Here is an 8,293-nt window from a genome sequence, read left to right as displayed (position 1 = left end):
GGGCTGGGGAGAAGGTAGCTCACAGTACAATAGGTGGATGGAGGTGGGGATGAAGGTGATAGGTCAGAGAGGAGGTTGGAGAGAAGGGTGAAGCAGATAGGTGGGAAGGAAGATTGGCAGGTGGGACAGGTCATGAGGATGGTGCTGAGCTGGCAGGTTGGAACTGGGGTAAGATGGGGAGAGTGGGAATGAGGAAACTGGTGAAGTCCACATTGATGCCCTGGGGTTGAAGTTTTCCGAGGTGGAAAATGAGGCATTCTTCCTCCAGGTGTTGGGCTGTGAGGGAGTGGCGGTGGAGGAGACCCAGGACCTGCATGTCCTCGGCAGAGTGGGAGGGGGACTACAAATGGACCCCACCACCAGGGATATATTTCCCCCCCCACCCCTATTCACTTTCCACAAAGATCATTCCCTCCGTGACTACCTGGTCAGGTCCACACCCCCCAACAATCCACCCTCCCCTCCTGGTACCTTCCCCTGCCACCGCAGGAGTTGCAAAACCTGTGCCCACACCTCCTCCCTCACCTCTGTCCAAAGCCCCAAAGAAGCCTTCCACATCCATCAAAGTTTTACCTGCCCATCCACCAATATCATTTATTGTATCCAGTGCTCCTTTACATCGGGAGACTGGATGCCTTCTCGCAGAGCGCTTTAGGGAACATCTCCGGGACACCCGCACCAATCAACTCCACCGCCCCGTGGCCGAACATTTCTACTCCCCCTCCCATTCTGCCGAAGGCCTGCAGGTACTGGGCCTCCACCACTGCCACTCCCTCATGGCCCGACGACTGGAGGAAGAATGCCTCATCTTCCGCCCTGGAACACTTCAACCCCAGGGCATCAATGTGGACTTCACCAGTTTCTTCATTTCCCCTCCCCCCACCTTATCCCACTTCCAACCTGCCAGCTCAGCACCATCCTCATGACCTGTCCCACCTGCCAATCTTCCTTCCCACCTATCTGTTCCACCCTCTTCTCTGACCTATTACCTTCATTCCCACTTCCATCCACCTAATGTACTCTTAGCTACCTTCTCCGCAGCTCTACCCCCCTCTCGTTTATCTCTCCACCGCAGAGGCTCCCTACCTCATTGCTGATGAAGGGCTTTTGCCTGTTCCTCAGATGCTGCCTGACCTTTTCCAGCACCACTCTAATCTTGACTCTGATCTCCAGCATCTGCAGTCCTCACTTTCACACATTGTTTTGACGATTGTTGACCTTGACATTGTCCATTCATTTATTTCTGCTCCGGAGAGTCCTTTATCTCACAAAAAGCTTCCACTGAGGATATAGTTGACCTTTGACATTTTATGAAATGGTCCTTTATCTGTGGGACTTTTGGTTTACCACCATCCATCAGGGAAGACAGTTGTGCTGAAGAAGACAGTAGGTTCACCTTTAACACCATACACTGGGCATTTGATTGATCTCTCTCAAGAGTTTGGATATGTTGGACATCTTTCATCATGCTATGATTTCTTTTGTCTGGTATAGTATTTCAGTTACATCAATTACTTGATGGTATTGACTGTTCTGCATGTAGCCAGCTATTGTGCTGCCAGAACTAATTCAACAAAAAAAGTTCATCAGAGATCTCAGGTGGACTATGCTGCTTATTCTCAGCTATTGTACTTGGTTGTTATCTCAAATCCTGCCAATAACTATCCTTTGAGAATTCTTCAGTGGTACCACAATTGCACTTGTTTACTGTAGCCCTTTGAAATCTGTACCTGCTTCCATGCTAATAATGTAAAATAAACCTTAAACTCCAAATTTAGAGATTTCCACTGGTTGAAAACTTCTTAGGTTCAGTGATTAATCTTATAAATGCTTCCAATGGTAGCACTTTCCTGGGTTGGGTGATGTTCATTTTCTTATGAAATTGCTGAACTTTCCATGATTTTAAGGCTGTTGAGGGCAAAATCCATTTCCTAAGGGTGAGCTTTGTCAGTTCTGAATGATATAAACTCACCCACAATGTTACTATAATTTTAGAGGTCATTTAAACTACGATGCTTATTTCTAGATTGATAGGCTGAAACTTCATGTGTTTGAGGCAAGGTATTTGTTGAGATAAGGCAATGATGCTTGCTTCTCTAGCAAGCTTAAATTATATTTTTAAAATTCATTCATGGGATGAGGCCATCGTTGGCTAGGCCAGCTCTAACTGCCCAGAGGGCAGTTAAGAGTCAACCACAGATTTTCTTCCCTAAAAGACATTAGTGAATCAGATGGGCTTTCAGATAATTGAATTACAGTAATCATTATTCCTAATTTCAGATCTTTGTTGGATTCAAATTCCACCTTAGTAGGATTTGAACCTGGGTCCCCAGAACATTACGTGGGTTTCTAGATTAACTGTTCAGTGACATTACCACTAGGCCATCTCCTCCCATCCATTGGCTATCCGTTGACATAAATAAATTCAGTCATATCCAGCTGTGAAGAATCTCCCATTTCCCTAAGGAATGCTCCTTCGGAAAAGGAGTTTCTCTTCCAGTTGAGGTATTTCTTCCAATTCCTTCTAATATGCCTAGTATGTAGTGCTCTTGATATGTGTACCTATTAGTACTTCCCTGTTCTGGAACTGATTCTGACTTCCAAAATCTTTTGAAAGTGGCCAATTATTTTACAGAAGTGACATTCTTGTGACATAGCTGAGCAATGTGAGGCTCTTGTTTGCTCTACAATGCTGACACTGACCCTTAATATCTGACGTTTTGTTACATTTTGTGTTGACTTGTCATGTGGCTGTTTAGATTGTCTTGTACCTTATGAAATTGCTGTTCCAGTTGCCAGCGTTCCCTCTAATCTGTATGATTACATACACACATAGCCGCTCCGAAGTTCGGCAGATGCTGTTCGGCATCAGCACACCAATCACGGCATTGGCTTCTGGTTGCAGAGGTTGCTGGCACACACAGGCCTTGGAGGCCCACACAGCCGGTCAGAAAATTAGAGGGAATGCTGCCTGTTGCCCTTCTGTACTGAGGCTGCTCTGATCTCAAAACTTTTTTTTCTGGTCTTCACTGCCAAGTCAATTTGGATAGCTTTTTCCAAAGTCAAATGCTCCTAGGACAACAAAAAGTCTGATAATAACCGGTCAAAATTCTGGTGACAGCTGTGTCTCGTGAATTCTAATTTCAGAAATTCACATTCACAGGTTTTAACCAATCTGTAGATTAATTAGTAAAATTATCCACAGATTCCTCTGCAAGTTGAAGCTGTTAGTTTAATCTTACGCATTCGAGAATTGTACCTTATCATAAATTAGGGTAATTGCGAAAAGCTTTATAAACATTATCAAAAGTTCTGCATCCTCTAGTTTTTGGCAATTTATAACATCAGCTGTCAGATTGACTGAATCCATGGAAAGTAGGAACATAGACTATAGAACAGGAATAGGCCATTTGGCCCTTCAAGCTTGCTTCACTCAGTAATGTATCGACATATTGTGCTTCTGTATACCGTTTTTAAGTAATTCAGTATCTTAATAATGGTTTTTGAAGTCCAATCTTGTGTTCTGTTTTGTCCTGAATCTGCTAGGAATCATTAGAAGGTATTTTCAATTCCCTTGAGTGGTGTGAGCAATGGTGAGGAATGTGGGAAAATAAACAAAAATGAGGGAAATCTGATGCTGATCATTTTGGAGTAGAGGTTTACTGTGCTCTGCTGGTGCCTGAATATGACACAAGAGAGAGTTTATTGTGTGCAAGGAATAAATGTTTGTTGAGGTGAAGAATGAGTTAGTGTTGAGGGAGCAGCACAACACAATGAGACTCATTGGAGTGACTGTCCATGGAGGTCTCCATAAACTACATGAGCAGTTACATTCTTCTCTGGCCCAATTAAGATTTTCCATCACAGCCATTTCAAAATATTATAAGCAAAGCTGGCAAATGTTAAAGCACATTGCGCCAATCTTGTTCAGGAAACAGAATGCATCCAATTATCTGGCATCTCTCACCCACAGCGTGTGAGGAGCCAACGTTCCTCATCTTGGGCCAGTGATTCCCAGGTGTCTGTGGGAATGCCGCACTTCGTCAGTGCGGCCTTTAAGAGTATCCATGAAGCATTCCCTCTATTCACCTGGAGCTCACCTACCATTTCAGAGGTGGGAGTAGAGCACGTGCTTCGGGAATATCGTGTTGGTCATGCGAACGACATACCCAGCCCATCGCAGCCAATCAAGTGCGGTCAGTGCCTCAATGCTGAGGTGTTGGCCTGGTCAAGGATGCCTGTATTGGTGCATCTGTCTTCCCAGCTCTCCTCTCCAGCTGAGTAATTTCATAAGATGGCAGGATCAAGCCCAGGTGCATAATTACAGAGATGAAGAGCAGAAGAATGCAGACTGGCCACTATGAATCTTACTGACAAAGCACTTTGCCAAAAGGTGGGAAAATTCAGTCCATTATCTTTTTCCATTTCTCCTTCATGTATTAATCAATCTGCTGACATTAAAAGAATTTTAAATGTGTATCATTTCAATTGTTCTTTGGACCTGATGTTCGATAAGCTTGTATTCTTGTATTCAGACAGAGAATTTTATTTCAAATTACTGCAAAGCTTCTGAATGTCTTTGCAGTTTTCTTCCATTGGCAGTATTGGTTCATTCTGTTTCACTGTTCAACCGGATCAAATTCTTCTGAAAAAGTTTTCAGCTGAAAGTTACTGTTTTTCTGTGATTCACTGCTTTCAGCTCTTCATCTTTTTTCTTGCAAAGTACGTGTACTTTTCAAATTATGCAGAGTTTCAAACTTCTTTAGTCATGTTCTTCTAATGGAGTTCTAAGATACTTCTAAAGGTTTGCAAAATTGTAACTTGCTTCTGAAGTACAAGTATAATCTTCCTAGTATTAGGAATCTAAATGAAGGATTCCAGCTTTTTTGTTTCTCCTGCTTTTTGAACAAATAGAATCATCTTCTTGGGTAGCAGTGATTGGAGCGAGGTCAACAGGTGGACCTTATAGAGTATGAGTTCCCTGATTGGGGTTGTTATTCTGGTCAAACCAGGGGGCCCTGACTGACAGATATAAACAGGAGTGTCAGAGGTTCTGTTCATTCTGAGAGCAGGTTCTGGGGGAGCTGAATCTGTATCAAGGACTTTCCAGGTGTAAATAAAGGGTGTCCTAGTGATGAGATACTGGCCTCTGTGGATTAACTTCAAATAGTGCCTTTCTTCCCCAATAAATTGGTATATTCTCACTCTCTACAAGTTTTAGTGTTCTGATTTTTTTTAAAATCATTTTTTTCTTGCCTCTGAAATGCTTTACTAGTTTTAACTTTCTTTTGCAGTGCACTTAAAACAACAATATCTGGCTCAAAATGTTTGGTATGATTAATTAGGTAGGATATACATAGATATTAAAAACATTTAAAGATAAAGGTTCAGAAAGGAGTCAAACATGAAAAACTCCACTCGAGCAGGTAGCAGGAAAAGAATATAGCAACAGGGGACATGGCGATGACAGATATATGAAATTAGTGCTCAGTACAGACACAAAGAGAATATAAACAATAGTTTAATCATGAAAAGTGGCCTAGAAAGATAAATGGTTATGTCATGCCAAGGCATGAAAGTAAAATACTAAACAAAAAATAACAAATGGAAATCAGAAATAGAAATTGCTTAAGAAGCTCAGCAGGTCTGGCAGCATCTGTGGAGAGAAATTAGAGTTAACATTTCACGTCCAGTGAAGAAGGGTCACTATATACAAAACGTCAACTCTGATTTCTCTCCACAGATGCTGCCAGACCTGCTGAGTTTTTCCAGTGTCACAAAACTAGACCTTTTTTAAATAAAAGTTGTTCCTTGGCTCAAGGATACTCTGTCCTTGATTTTTTTAAGAGAGGCAATAAACCAGGCTGGGCTCCAATCAGTCTGCTTTGGTACAGAGATGAAAAGGAATTTGAGAGGCCTTTTGTTAAGATGTAAACAGATTATACTTCAGGCCAAAGTGGTCATGTTTTATAAGTGACCTGTAGAATGAAAGGGGAGTAGTGAGCTTTCTAGCTGAGCAGTTTAGTTCAGTTGGGAGTTCAACAGTGAGCTGTGTGGAAACAAACTGTCTCTCTCTCTCTCTCTCTCTGCCCTTTTAACTTCAACCTGTAAGCATCTGTTCCATTTTTTAAACTGTGTTTCAAGAGGGTTTGCTTATTAGGACTGTGGTGTGTATTCGGAACAGTATAATTAAGTCCAGTTTGGATAGACTGAGTTCTGCAGCGGCTCTTTATTCTGTTCTTTGTGTTTCATTGTGTAATCTTGTGAATAAATTTTAAAACCTGGTAGTCAACCTAGCTAATTTACTCTGGGTCTTTTTCACTGTACACTTACCGAAACAAATTGCAAAGTTACGGTCTGAGCTGCCTGCTTAAGAATGTTCTGAGTGGTATGGCCTATTCCATAACACTAGCAATTTCTGTTTTTGTTCTTGAAAATAAAATGTTAATTCCAGAAGAAATACTGAAAGTTTTCTGAAAAGGAAAGCATGACAAAGATCCTTATCACATGAATAACAATTAGAAACCAGAATAAGACAACTCATAAAGACAGAGAAATGAAATATCTTTACTAATAAATGCTTAACAAAGGATGATTTGGAGATTGAAATGATAAGGGAGAGACTAAAATCATAGGAGAAATTGTCTAGATGAAAGTTGCAACTTCACAAAGGTCTCTTCATTGAGTAGTAAGGAATAATACAGCATCACATGAAATCAACAGGAACCATCACAGAGGATTTGTGATAGAGAAAGGATCAAAATAATATAAAAAAGACCTTTACATTGAAATTTTTGAAGTATTAGCAATCCTTAGAAAATACTTCTCAAATGATATTTTCCCCTACTAGAGAAGATACTTGACACGCTCAAGGATTTAAGGTAAAACTCTACTCCTGATATGCCTTGGTTTAGTTTTTATCGTAACTAGCTTTGTAAGATTTAAAAGTAAGGCCTAATTACTGATATTTTCTACACAGTGATGTGATTACAAACCTTAAGACTAGATGGGACTTGAACCTTGTCCTCCTAGTACAGAAGTAAGGTCACTACCTCTGTACCACAAGAACACTTTTAATTACACTTATAGACTTTGGGGTGGCACAATGACTCAGTGGTTAGCACTGCTGCCTCAGCACCAGGGATCTGGGTTCGATTTCAACCTTGGGCAACTGCCTGGGTGGACTTTGCTCATTCTCTATGCGTCTGCGTGGGTTTGCTCCGGTTTCCTCCCACACTCTAAAGATGTGCAGGTTAGGTGAATTAGCCATGCTAAACTGCCTAGAGTGTTCAGGGACATGTAGGATAGGTGCATTAGTCAGGGATAAATATAGGATAATAGGGTAGGGGAATGGGTCTGGGTGGATTACTCTTCGGAGGGTCGGTGTGGACTTGTTGGGCCAAGGGGACTGTTTCCAAACTGTGGGGATTCTATTCTACTGTGTTGGAGAAAGCCAGGCTAAACTTTTACTAGTTCTAATTAGTTACAAGATCCATTCCAGGTCCAAATATGTTTTCACAGGCTTCACACAATGTATTATATTCATCAGAACAAGTGCAAAAGAAGTGGTACTTAATTAAAGTATGGATTTCAGCCTACATACATTACGATGCCAGTTTAGACATTGGTTGATGGGGCACAGGTCTGTTTTATGACTGAAGTTCTTCTGTCTATAATCTTCCTTTTTTTAATCCATTCAACTGTTAAAAGTCCAGGCCTTGCTAGCCACTGCCCCATGTGTATGATCAAAAGAACCCTTAAATCTAATTGGTTTATTAGTGTACAAATAATTCATGGTTAATCTTGGATTAGCTGAACAACATCAGCCTAATTCCTGATGTGTTTCTTTAAAAGTAATGGCCAGCTTAATGACATTACATCACACTGTCTCTTCTTTCATTCTTTGACATGCCTCTCACTCTTTGGTAAGATCATTCCTTTTGTAAAATGCCCTTCCTAGCTTACCAACTTATATCAAGATAAAACAGCATCATTGAAGCCATTTACACATCTGTCAGGTGCTATGATCCCAGCTGATGTATTACTGGATAGGTCAGATCCCAGAATGTGGTTTGATAGAGTATGTTTGTTTTAAAGAGGTGGTCTTTCACTGAAACACAAATACACAATGCAGCAGATTTAGTTTCCAACAATAACACAGAATTTTATTACACAAAACAAAAGGAAATGAAATCGAATAAATCAAATTATTTATGTAAATACAATTTGAGAGACTTCAAAAGAACATAAAAATACAATCACATATATCCCAACACCAAAGCTTTACAGCATA

The sequence above is a fragment of the Chiloscyllium plagiosum genome, chromosome 30, assembly GCF_004010195.1.
Source record: "Chiloscyllium plagiosum isolate BGI_BamShark_2017 chromosome 30, ASM401019v2, whole genome shotgun sequence".
Taxonomy (NCBI): domain Eukaryota; kingdom Metazoa; phylum Chordata; class Chondrichthyes; order Orectolobiformes; family Hemiscylliidae; genus Chiloscyllium; species Chiloscyllium plagiosum.
The sequence above is the reverse complement of the archived record's forward strand: the minus strand, read 5'-3'. Positions refer to the sequence as shown.